The sequence below is a fragment of the Arachis duranensis genome, chromosome 8 (genome assembly GCF_000817695.3).
Source record: "Arachis duranensis cultivar V14167 chromosome 8, aradu.V14167.gnm2.J7QH, whole genome shotgun sequence".
Lineage (NCBI taxonomy): Eukaryota > Viridiplantae > Streptophyta > Magnoliopsida > Fabales > Fabaceae > Arachis > Arachis duranensis.
The window spans coordinates 42,244,696-42,255,031 of record NC_029779.3 but is presented as its reverse complement, the minus strand read 5'-3'; positions in this window follow the sequence as shown (position 1 = coordinate 42,255,031).

Below are 10,336 nucleotides of genomic sequence, written 5' to 3'. Positions count from 1 at the left end.
CGTGCTCTCCGACACGCCGTCCTCTGTGCCACCAACCGCCGTAGCTCATCCACCGTGAAGACGAGACGTGACGCCATAGTCATGCATCACACCGACGAGGTTGTGCACCACGCCATGGAGACCCTGTCTTATACAAGCGTCAAAGACCGCCATGCCTCCTTTGCGACGTACATACTGTATCATTTTGGATGATTATTTTTACTAATTTTGGATGTTTCTGTCTCTTAAGTTTCGGAGTTTCTTTTTCTTACATTTTGGATGCTTTTTTTTAACAATAACACATAAATAACATCGGAATTTTTTAATAATAACACATAAATTTCTTAGTTTTTACACCGAAATTATTTAAATACAGAATCATAAACTACTAACGAACCACATTAACTAGATTCGAACCACACCTCAGCCATTTGATTCGATTCAACAAAATAATCCAATTTGCTTTGGTTTAATTGACAGTCTGATGAACTTGAATCACTTTATTGTTTTCGAAAACGAAATACCTATTCAAAACTGATTTTACTGCTTGATTTCAAAAAAATTGATCCAAATATTCAAATCAGATAAAAGAGTATTGATTTGAACGAAGAGAACATAGGGAACGAAGAGAATAAAGAGAAGAAAGATAACATAAATTAAAGAATGCAAAAAAGACAGAGAACGTAAAGAACGCATAAAATTAGAAAAAATTAGAAAAAGAAAACGAAATTCGAATAAAAGTCGATAAAAATATTTAGATGTAGGGATTAATTATTTTATTAAATACTTTTTAAAAATGACAAGTGCCGACTAGTAATGTTTGTTTCCGACGCTACTTTTTGTTAGGTATATGAGTCTGACAAGAGATTAAGGAATAGAAGCACGTGAAAAATGGAATGATCGCGGAAGAACCATAAGTCACATGGAGCTGGCTCAATCATCTATTTCTCATGTCACCATGACACCATCTCCTGTGTTTACTTTTCCAATTAATTTATCCAAATAAATAACTTTAATTTGTTTCCGTACTAATAATAACTAATAAGATCTCTATACTATATTTCGCGCTAACATGGTTGAAGAAACATTTTGTGTATCAAATTAGTAATTATAAGTAACAAACTGATTATACTATTATGTTATATATACAAGTGTCTTTAATTTGTCAATCAAATTTAAAGAAATTGATTTAAATTCAACAAAAAATTATTCACATAACGTTTACATAAATTATGCACTTATTTTTTTCTTCATGTTCATTCTTCTTTCTTACATGTTTCTTTCACATCACCGTCTCTTTATTGATACTGTAGTTTTTTATTTCTCCTCCTTCTCTTTTTTCTTGTTGTAGTAGTTTGTTTTTTTTTTCTTTTTTATTTGATTTTGTTTTTCTTTTTATTCTTTTTAAAAAAGTGGAATAAGAAGAATTATGAGAATGTAAAATAAAAAAGAGAAGATAAAAAAAAAAGAAGAAAATAATGATGAATTGAAGAAGAAAAAGAAAAAGAGGAGTTTCACTACAAGAAATTCGTCGAATACCGTTGGATTTATCGACGGATTTAGCGTTGAACATTATCGTCGAATTTATGGACGGTTGTAACGCAGAAGTCGTTACGTCAAAGTTTTATCGATGAATTAGATTTTTTGACAGTAAATTCGTGGGTAATAATTGGAGGAAAAAAGTGTGGAATAGGCGCGAATATTTGCATGGGTTTCACCGTCGAATTTATCTGACGGTAAGCCAGTTTAGTTAAATGCCACGTTTTGGTGACACGATATGATGTACTGTTGGATTCATCCCACGGTAAATTCGACGATAATATGCCCTAAAATTGAAAGCACAAACCCTCTCCCCCTTCAATTCGAAAATACCTTCTCTCTCTAAACTCTCTTCTCCCTTTCTCTCTCTAGCCTCCACCACCAGCCCCGCCTCCGCAACCCGGCCGCCGCTGGCCCTAGCCAAGCAGCGCCACTGCTTCTCTGCTTTGCATCTCCCTCCCCCACTAAGTTACAGGTTCGATTTTAATTATCTTTTAATTTTTCTAGGTTTTAATTAAGTTAGGTTAGTTATATGTTAATGTTTTGTTAGTAAATGGATTAGTTTGTGTTATATGGCTGAAAGTGTTGGAAATTGAACTGGATTGCTAGAAATTGCTGTTGAGATTGGTTGAAACTTGTTTAATTATGAGAAGATTCATTGTTTCACTGCCGATTTTGATGAATTGTGATGCTGGAATTGTTTGGATGATGTTTAATTCTTACCTGTTTAATTGTTGGAACTGTTTTGATTGTTTGGATAATTGTGAACTCATTAAATGTGTTCCATGAAAATCCATATAATGGTCCTTTCCTCTAAGGCAGAACGCTCCCCTACTGATTCATTTTTACATTTCACAGCTTCGGTAGATCGCTTAGCCCTATTCATCTTCGGTGCAAGAGCGCTCGATCAGTGAGCTATTATGCATTCTTTCAAGGGTGGGTGCTTCTAGGCAAACCTCCTGGCTGTTTCTGCACCCCTAACTTCTTTATTATTGAGCGATCATTTAGGGGGCCTTCGTTGGTGATCCGCACTATTTTCCTCTCGACGATGAAGCTTATCCCCAATCGTCTCACTGGCCGACCCTGACCCTTATTATTTTGAGGCCATATGTAGTATTCAGAATTTGCCTCGATTTGGTATCGCTCTCGCGGCCCGCACTGAAACAGTACTATACCCCTAGATGTCCAGTCAACTGCTGCACCTCAACGCATTTCGAGGAGAACCAGCTAGCTCTAGGTTCGAGTGGCATTTCACCTCTAACTACAACTCATCCGCTGATTCTTCAACATCATTCGGTTCGGATCTTCAATTAGTTTCACTCAAGCTTCATTCTGGTCATAGATAGATCACCCAGGTTTGGGTCCATAAGCAGTGACAATTGCCTTGTGAAGATTCGCTTTCGCTACGACTCTTGTGGTTTTCCTTAACCAGGCCACTGCTTATGAGTCGCCAACTCATTCTTCAATAGGCACGCGGTTAGAGCCCTGAGCTGGGCTCCTCCCACTGTTTGGGAGCTTACGGTTTCATGTTCTATTTCACTCCTCGGTGGAGGTTCTTTTCATCCTTCCCTTACGGTACTACTTCACTATCAGTCACCCAAGAGTATTTAGCCTTGCAAGGTGGTCTTTGCTGATTCACACGGGATTCCACGTGCCCCATGCTACTTGGGTCAGAGCATAGGCTAGTGATGCTTTCGGCTATTGGACTTTTGCCATCTAGGGTGCAACACTTCATTGCTTCGTCTAGTAGCACAACGCTTATATAGCTCTCCCACAACTCCATTTTCACGGTTTAGGCTGGTCCCATTTCGCTCGCCGCTACTATGGAAATCACTTTCGCTTTCTTTTTCTCTGACTACTAAAATATTTCAGTCGGCCAAGTTATCTCTTGCCTGCCCATGGATTTAGCAGCAGTTCGAAAGGTTGACCTATTCAAAAATCTCCAGATCTACGCTTATTTTCACCTCCCTGAAGCATTTCGTTGCTTACTACACCCTTCCTCATCTCTGGGTGCCTAGGTATCCACCATAAGCCTTTCCTCGTTTAAACATCGCCCTTAACTTGAACGCTATACCATCCTAAGGTGCTGCTAGATGGAACGATATGATCAACGTCCATAAATAATAAATCATAGCATAGATCAAACTGTCGAATTGGAAAATTTGGGTGCTATCATGTAGCATAGCTTTGCATCGGCTAAGTTCAGGAGTTGGAGATAAGCAGACTCGAACTGCTAACATCCTCCATGGGGTAAACCACTGTCTCTTAGGCCCAACTGATTCTACCATAGAAGTCACCGATAGATAATAACTCCCCCCGAGCACAACTTACAACTTTCATCGTACTATGCTCTCCAAAGAGCAACTCTTCTCAAAATCTCAAAAGGTGCTGAGTTGGAATCCCATTATAACTAAGGATTCTTATGGTTCTGGAGGATCTAGCTACAGAAGAACTGGGAACAGAGAGCTCCCATTTTCGCCCGACTCTTTGGTCTTAAGAATGCTGGTTTTGAGAATGAGTGACTGCCCTTCTCCGACCCTTAAGAATGCTGGCTTTAAGAATCCAACTAATGTGTTCCACTTTTTAACAAGGTTCTATGGTCGGTCTGCGACCCCTGGATGCCGAAGAAGTCCTTGGAGTGATCTCGTAGTTCCTACGGGGTGGAGACAATGGGGTCAGTCCATGAATTTTCTTTCCTTTTGCTGCATTTCATTCAAATGGTTGAAAGGCGATAGTACATCAAGCTGTTCACAAAGGGCAACTTGATCCTCTTCCCCAGGATCCCAAGTGAGGAAACCCTAGGAGAGTCGCCGACTTTAACTACCGTCCATGTAAGATCCCTACTAAATCTGATCAACTACCCATCCCACCTCTTCTACGTTTTTGACAGCCCATCTTTGTCTCAGTAGAGTCTTTCAGTGTCATGTTCCTCTTTCCTATTACTTAGAAAAAGTGAGTCGCCGGTTCAAGTAGAAGAAACTATCGTTACTGCTTGGACAATTAGACATCCAACCCGTAATCACAATGACCCAATTGCAAGAACGGAGTTCAACCAACTGAGCTACAATTGGTCACTAGTTAATATGTTCCATCAAAATCCATATAAATAATTTGTGAAATTGTGAATCAAAATTAGACAATTAGTTAACAATTGTCCATGAATCTCAAAATTGACTACTTTTTTATACAAAAAATTACAATATCATAATTAGTTATTAACTTATTATTGAGTCTCTATAGTAAGTTTCTAGATTGAAATTATTTAATCTGAATTTGTTTAACTTGTCATTTTTGTATAGCAATTAGTTTTAAACTATTTTTCAAATAAGTATTTAACCTCACCTTTTTATAGACCAACATACAACTATACATTGATATTAGATTAATGATGGGATTAATATTATGTGCACAAAATACTTATACAAATGTATATTCTTAGGGTAATGAAACCAGTTTTTTGAAGTTAACCCTAATTACTTTACAATTAAACATTAAGTTTCACATAATCATTTTTTAGGGTAATGCATTATTTAGTTAAGCAAAAGTTTTGATACAAGAAGATAAAACAAGATTAACTTCATAGTACACAAAAAATGTTGGAACGATGAAAGTTTGTTAGCTAGTTGATGTGCTGCTAAATTTTTGTTGTTCTTGCTGAAATTACTATATTGATGTGAAATGCTACTGATTTTATGTTGAATATACTGAATTTGTAGAAATTGATATCAAAAGAATGCTTTTTTTGTTGCAAATTTGATGAAAATTGAATTAAATGGCGTTGATTTGAAAACTAATTTTTGATTTTACAAAGTTAGAATGCTTTGAAAGTTTAGTAAATGTGTGCATTTGAGTTGATTAGTAAAAATGATTGAAACCTCTTGGTGGGTGGATTAGGATTTCAACCATTGTATGTTGCCTTAATAAGATTTTGGATAGAACCCTTGTAGGGTAGAGAAATCCGAATTTTAGGGAAGATTTTGTCGAATTTTTTATAAGTTTTTGAATGAAATTGAGCCATTAAACTTAAATATGTTTAGTAGAGTTGGTGAAATTAATTGTGTTTTTGTCAGTTTTAGTAATATATTCTTTTTGTAGACATGGTGATAGGTAGCAGAAGTCGATCGAGTGGATTACGTGGGCGTGGCTGAGGGTGGGTTCCACCGAATTTCCGATGACTGTCCAGCCATCGCCCTTTATCCCGACCACTCTGTCGACCCCTGTGACGTCACAGGCGGCACCATTGGACCTGCAGTAGTTCATGATGGCCTCAAACCTTAATTATGTATCTCTGATAAACCCATATTTTATGATAATTTTTGGATAGAAAACGTGGAGTTTATCAACCTATTTTGTATTTATTCACCAAAAATGCATGCTTTTATTATTTTTTTTCTAAATTGTGCTTAAGAGTTAAAAATATACTTTTTGGATAATTAAATTGACAATTTTAACTCAATGATATTCTATTTGATGCCGTGATGTGTTTGTTGAGTTATCTCGGGTTAATAGGGCAAGAGTGGCTTGGAAGATGGAGCAAAAGCATGCAAGAGTGAAGAAATCATGAAGAATTGGAGATTTGAAAATTTAACTGTCGTGTGTACGCATGACCCATGCGTACGCATCTTCTGCAGCTATCTCAACTTGTGCGTACGCATGACACATGCATACGCACGACCTGTAGCGCATGCATCATTAATGGAAGCACGTGACCGTGATTTGGGGCTGATTTTTAGGCCCAAATCATCTTTATTCTGAAGGAAGAAAAGGCCAAGGGAATGGGAAGCAAAGGGGAAAACACTTAGTCATAGTTTAGGAAGCTTCTGTTCATAGTTTTTAGAGAGAGAAGCTCCTTCTTCTCTCTAGATTTAGGGTTCTTGAATTACTTTTTGTTCTAGTTTTTGAATTGGATCTTGGTTACAGTTAGTTTTTTGTTAATTGAATGTTTGTGTTCCATTTTATTTTTGCTTAGAATTCACTAGCTAGTCTATTTCCTTTTATCTTGTTACTTTGTGGATTTTGTCAATTTTGAATTTTCATTAATGCATTGGTGTTTTCATATTTTATTTACGTTAATTGAGTTGCTATTTTTGATATTTGGTAGTGATTAGATTCAATTTTAGCTCATTTCTACAATTCTATGATGTTTTCTCTTATTGCCCACCAAGTGTTTGATGAAATATTTACTTTAGTTATGGAGTAGATTTTTGAATTCTTGACTTGAGGTTGAGTAATTAGGCATCCTTGAGTTATCAATGTCCAATATTGATTGGTAATTTAGGGTTGTTAGTTGATTTGGTTTCCACTAACAGTAGTATTTCACTATGTTTAATTAGTGAGTTACTAGAATTTGTGGATAGAAATCAATTATGCCTACTTGACTTTCTCTCCCGTGTTTAGGGGACAATGAAGTGGGAATAGTCTTCATAATTACCATGTTTGTAGTAGGTAACAAGGATAGGAAGCCTAGTTTCCCACCCCTAGCCAATGCCATTTTAAACATTAGATTACCATCTCGTTTATTGACTTAATTCTTTTAGTCTTTTTAGTCTAGTTCCATTACTTTCTAGTATAGTTATCTTTTAATTGTTGCCATTTCAATTACATGCTTACTAGATAGTTGTTTACTTGCTCATTGCTTTTACTCCTTGCAATTTTATTGTTAGTTGCTCCTTAATTTCTAGTTGTTTTACCTTTCCGCATTCATAATTAAAAACCTCAAATTCTATAACCAATGATTTACATTATATTGCAAGTCCAATGGAGAACGACCCGTAATTGATTTGATTTGTGACAACTTTTTAAAATCTGATTGAGAGTTATTTGTTAGTTTGGACTATACTTACGACGAATTTATTATGAATTTTTTAAGCTGACATTTAGCTCTCATCAGCCTCTTCAGCTACGCTCCCCTACAGGTCCATCAGCGACGACAGATGTTGCGGTGGATGATTCCTCTGGTGCCCCCCAAGAGGATGCCCCGCCACCACCGCCCACGCACCGGATGAGGATTTTGCCCAATAGTATGTAGGCATGAGTACTCGTCTATTTTAATTGTTTTAATTCGTAATCTATTTTGAAATTGTTAAGGTTATATGTATTTGCGAATTTAAGTTTTTTAACTGATAGGTTTATCCCAGACAACAATGCCTACATGCAGGAGATCACGGAGGTCATCAGGTCTATGTACGACGACATGTGGCTGAGCTACACTCAGGTCCCTACAGACGTCAGAGACCACTGGTTCTAGAAGTGGGCGATATTATTTTGAATTTTTCAATTAATTAACTGTATGTAAACTGTATTTTAATTTGATTATGTAATGTTACATTAAATCACTATGTGCAGTTGAAATTTGTTTGGGATCAAGAGAACTCTATCTTGATCCGCAAGATTCGACCACCAGGCAGCCAAGCGCCTTCAGCAAATGATGAACGACCTTTGTCACGGGTGCCTGCACCTAGTGATCTAGATTTGTGTAGACATCAAGAGGAAGCTGGACAACCATTTTGCTAGAAACGAGAGCGTTGCCGTCTAACAAACATCGCCAACCGGACTTCACCGAGGTCGTCCAGGTATCCAATGGGTCGGCGACCTTCATGAAACAAAAACCAGACTGGTAAGTAGTTTAAGTTAATAATACTCGTCTGTTATTATTAATTTGGATGAATAATATTTGCTGATTAGTTGTTTGATTGCTTGAATTGAATTGGTGCAGTCTAAGTCCTTGAATCGTGAGGCCACGCTCGCAGAGACCTTCAAGGATACACATACCTTGAAGGCGAACAAGGAGAGATTCGTTGACGAATGGTATACGGCCAATTATTTGAGTCTCTATTAATTTGAAATTAATTTGTTTTGCTTTAAAGTCAATTGCGCGTTATTCTAATCACAGTGTGTGGGACACTGGAACAATACACGCAAGCTTTGGAGGCCGCAACACAGCAATCTTAGTAGGCTACGGGGGATGACAGAGCCGGCTCAGAGACCACAACAGTTCATCCAGAACTCGGTCAGAGGCTGGAGCAGGTAGAGAGATTGCGGGAGGAGATGGAGGTGTATGCTGCTCAGATGCGAGCTGGAGGTAGTGCCGCTGGAGGTAGCGGCACTGGAGGCAGTGACGCTGGTGAGGCCGGTGGCCATGCTGCTGGTAAGGAACCGATTTCAGCATCCACTCTACCGCCCCAATAGTGGGAGGGGGACGACGACGTCTACCGGTAGTCTGTAGGGTGCAAGGATGTCATTTATTTTTTTCAGTTCTAATTTTCATTTTTTTTAGTTTTGTGACATTTTTGTGGATTCATTCATGCTGTTTTTTTTAATAAATAATTTATTTATTTCTAATAATTAATTTCAAAATTTGATATATTATTCTGGTTAACCAGAGTGTTATAACAAAATAAGTTGTTCATTTCTATTAGGTGTGGCTTCATTGAGAAAAAATTAAATTATAAAAAAAGACCGTCGGATTTATCAACGAAAATTTTCGACAATAAATTGATGTCAAAAACCATTAAAAGGTGCCAAAGTTACCGTCGGATTAATCCAACGGTAATAACATTCTCAAATTAGACGGCTACATGGAATACACCAACGATAAGTCTGACACTAAGTTACCGTTGGACGAAATAATCTGCCGATAAATGGTTTTCAGCACCATTTATACCGTCAGATATTATCCGATGATAACATTATTACTCACGGATTTAACAACCATATCCGATAGTAAATCCGACGGTAATCGGTGATTTTTTTATAGTGTTTTGAATTGTGTAGAGTTTTAACCATGATAATATGACATAGAAAGTTTCTTAATTTTGACACAAAAATTTCTTAGCCATGATACTGGTTCTTATTAAGAGGGTGAGACAAGAAGAATTATGAGAAGGTGAAATAAGAAGGAGAAAATAAGAAGAAGAAGAAGAAGATCAGAAGATGATGATGATAAAAAGGAGGAGCATGAAATTTTTGAATTGTGTAGGATTTATTAAAAAAATAAAACTGAAATTGTTTAACCGTAATACATGAAATTTTTTAATTTTGACACAGAAATTTATTAATTGTGATACGAGTTCTTTAAAGTTTCTTGTGTCATTCATAAAAAAATCATGTTATTTACAACTAAAAAGGATATACTTTTATTATCGTTAAACTAATTATACGATATTGAACTAATTAAGAAAAAGATGATGATGATATTGAAGGAGAAGAAAAAAAAAAGAAATCAAACGAGAGAAGAAGGAAGATGACTAATGAAAGAGGAAATGATGATGATGATAATGGTAAAAGAAGACATACGAAGGCATTGAAGAAGCACGAGTACGTAAATTTGACTTAGTTAAAAAAAATTAATTCTTTAACATTTCTTTTATCAATAAAGATTAAAATTAAATATTATAATTTTTATTTTTTGACCAAAATAAAAATAAGAAACTACAAGGACTAAAATAAAATATTAAAAAATTTTAGGACCACAATTTTTCTAACCTTTAATCAATGACTTACATTGAATGGCTTCAAAGTACAATTCATGTTGCATGTTTAAAATAGGGACCGATATTTTTAACGATGAAAAATGAAAAGTTGGTTAGTATTCATATAAAGAAAAAAAATATTGATTACCTATTATTTCTAAAAAAAAATCAACCTTTATATACTCAAATTGTTTTTATATTTATAATCAATTTTTTATATATAGTATAATTAAAGTAGGTTTACATTTATAATAAAATACAAGAACACAATTATATTGTGGTTACATTTTTTATTCATAGAAAATTTAATTATTTTTGTTGTGAAAATGTTTAATTATTATGGTACA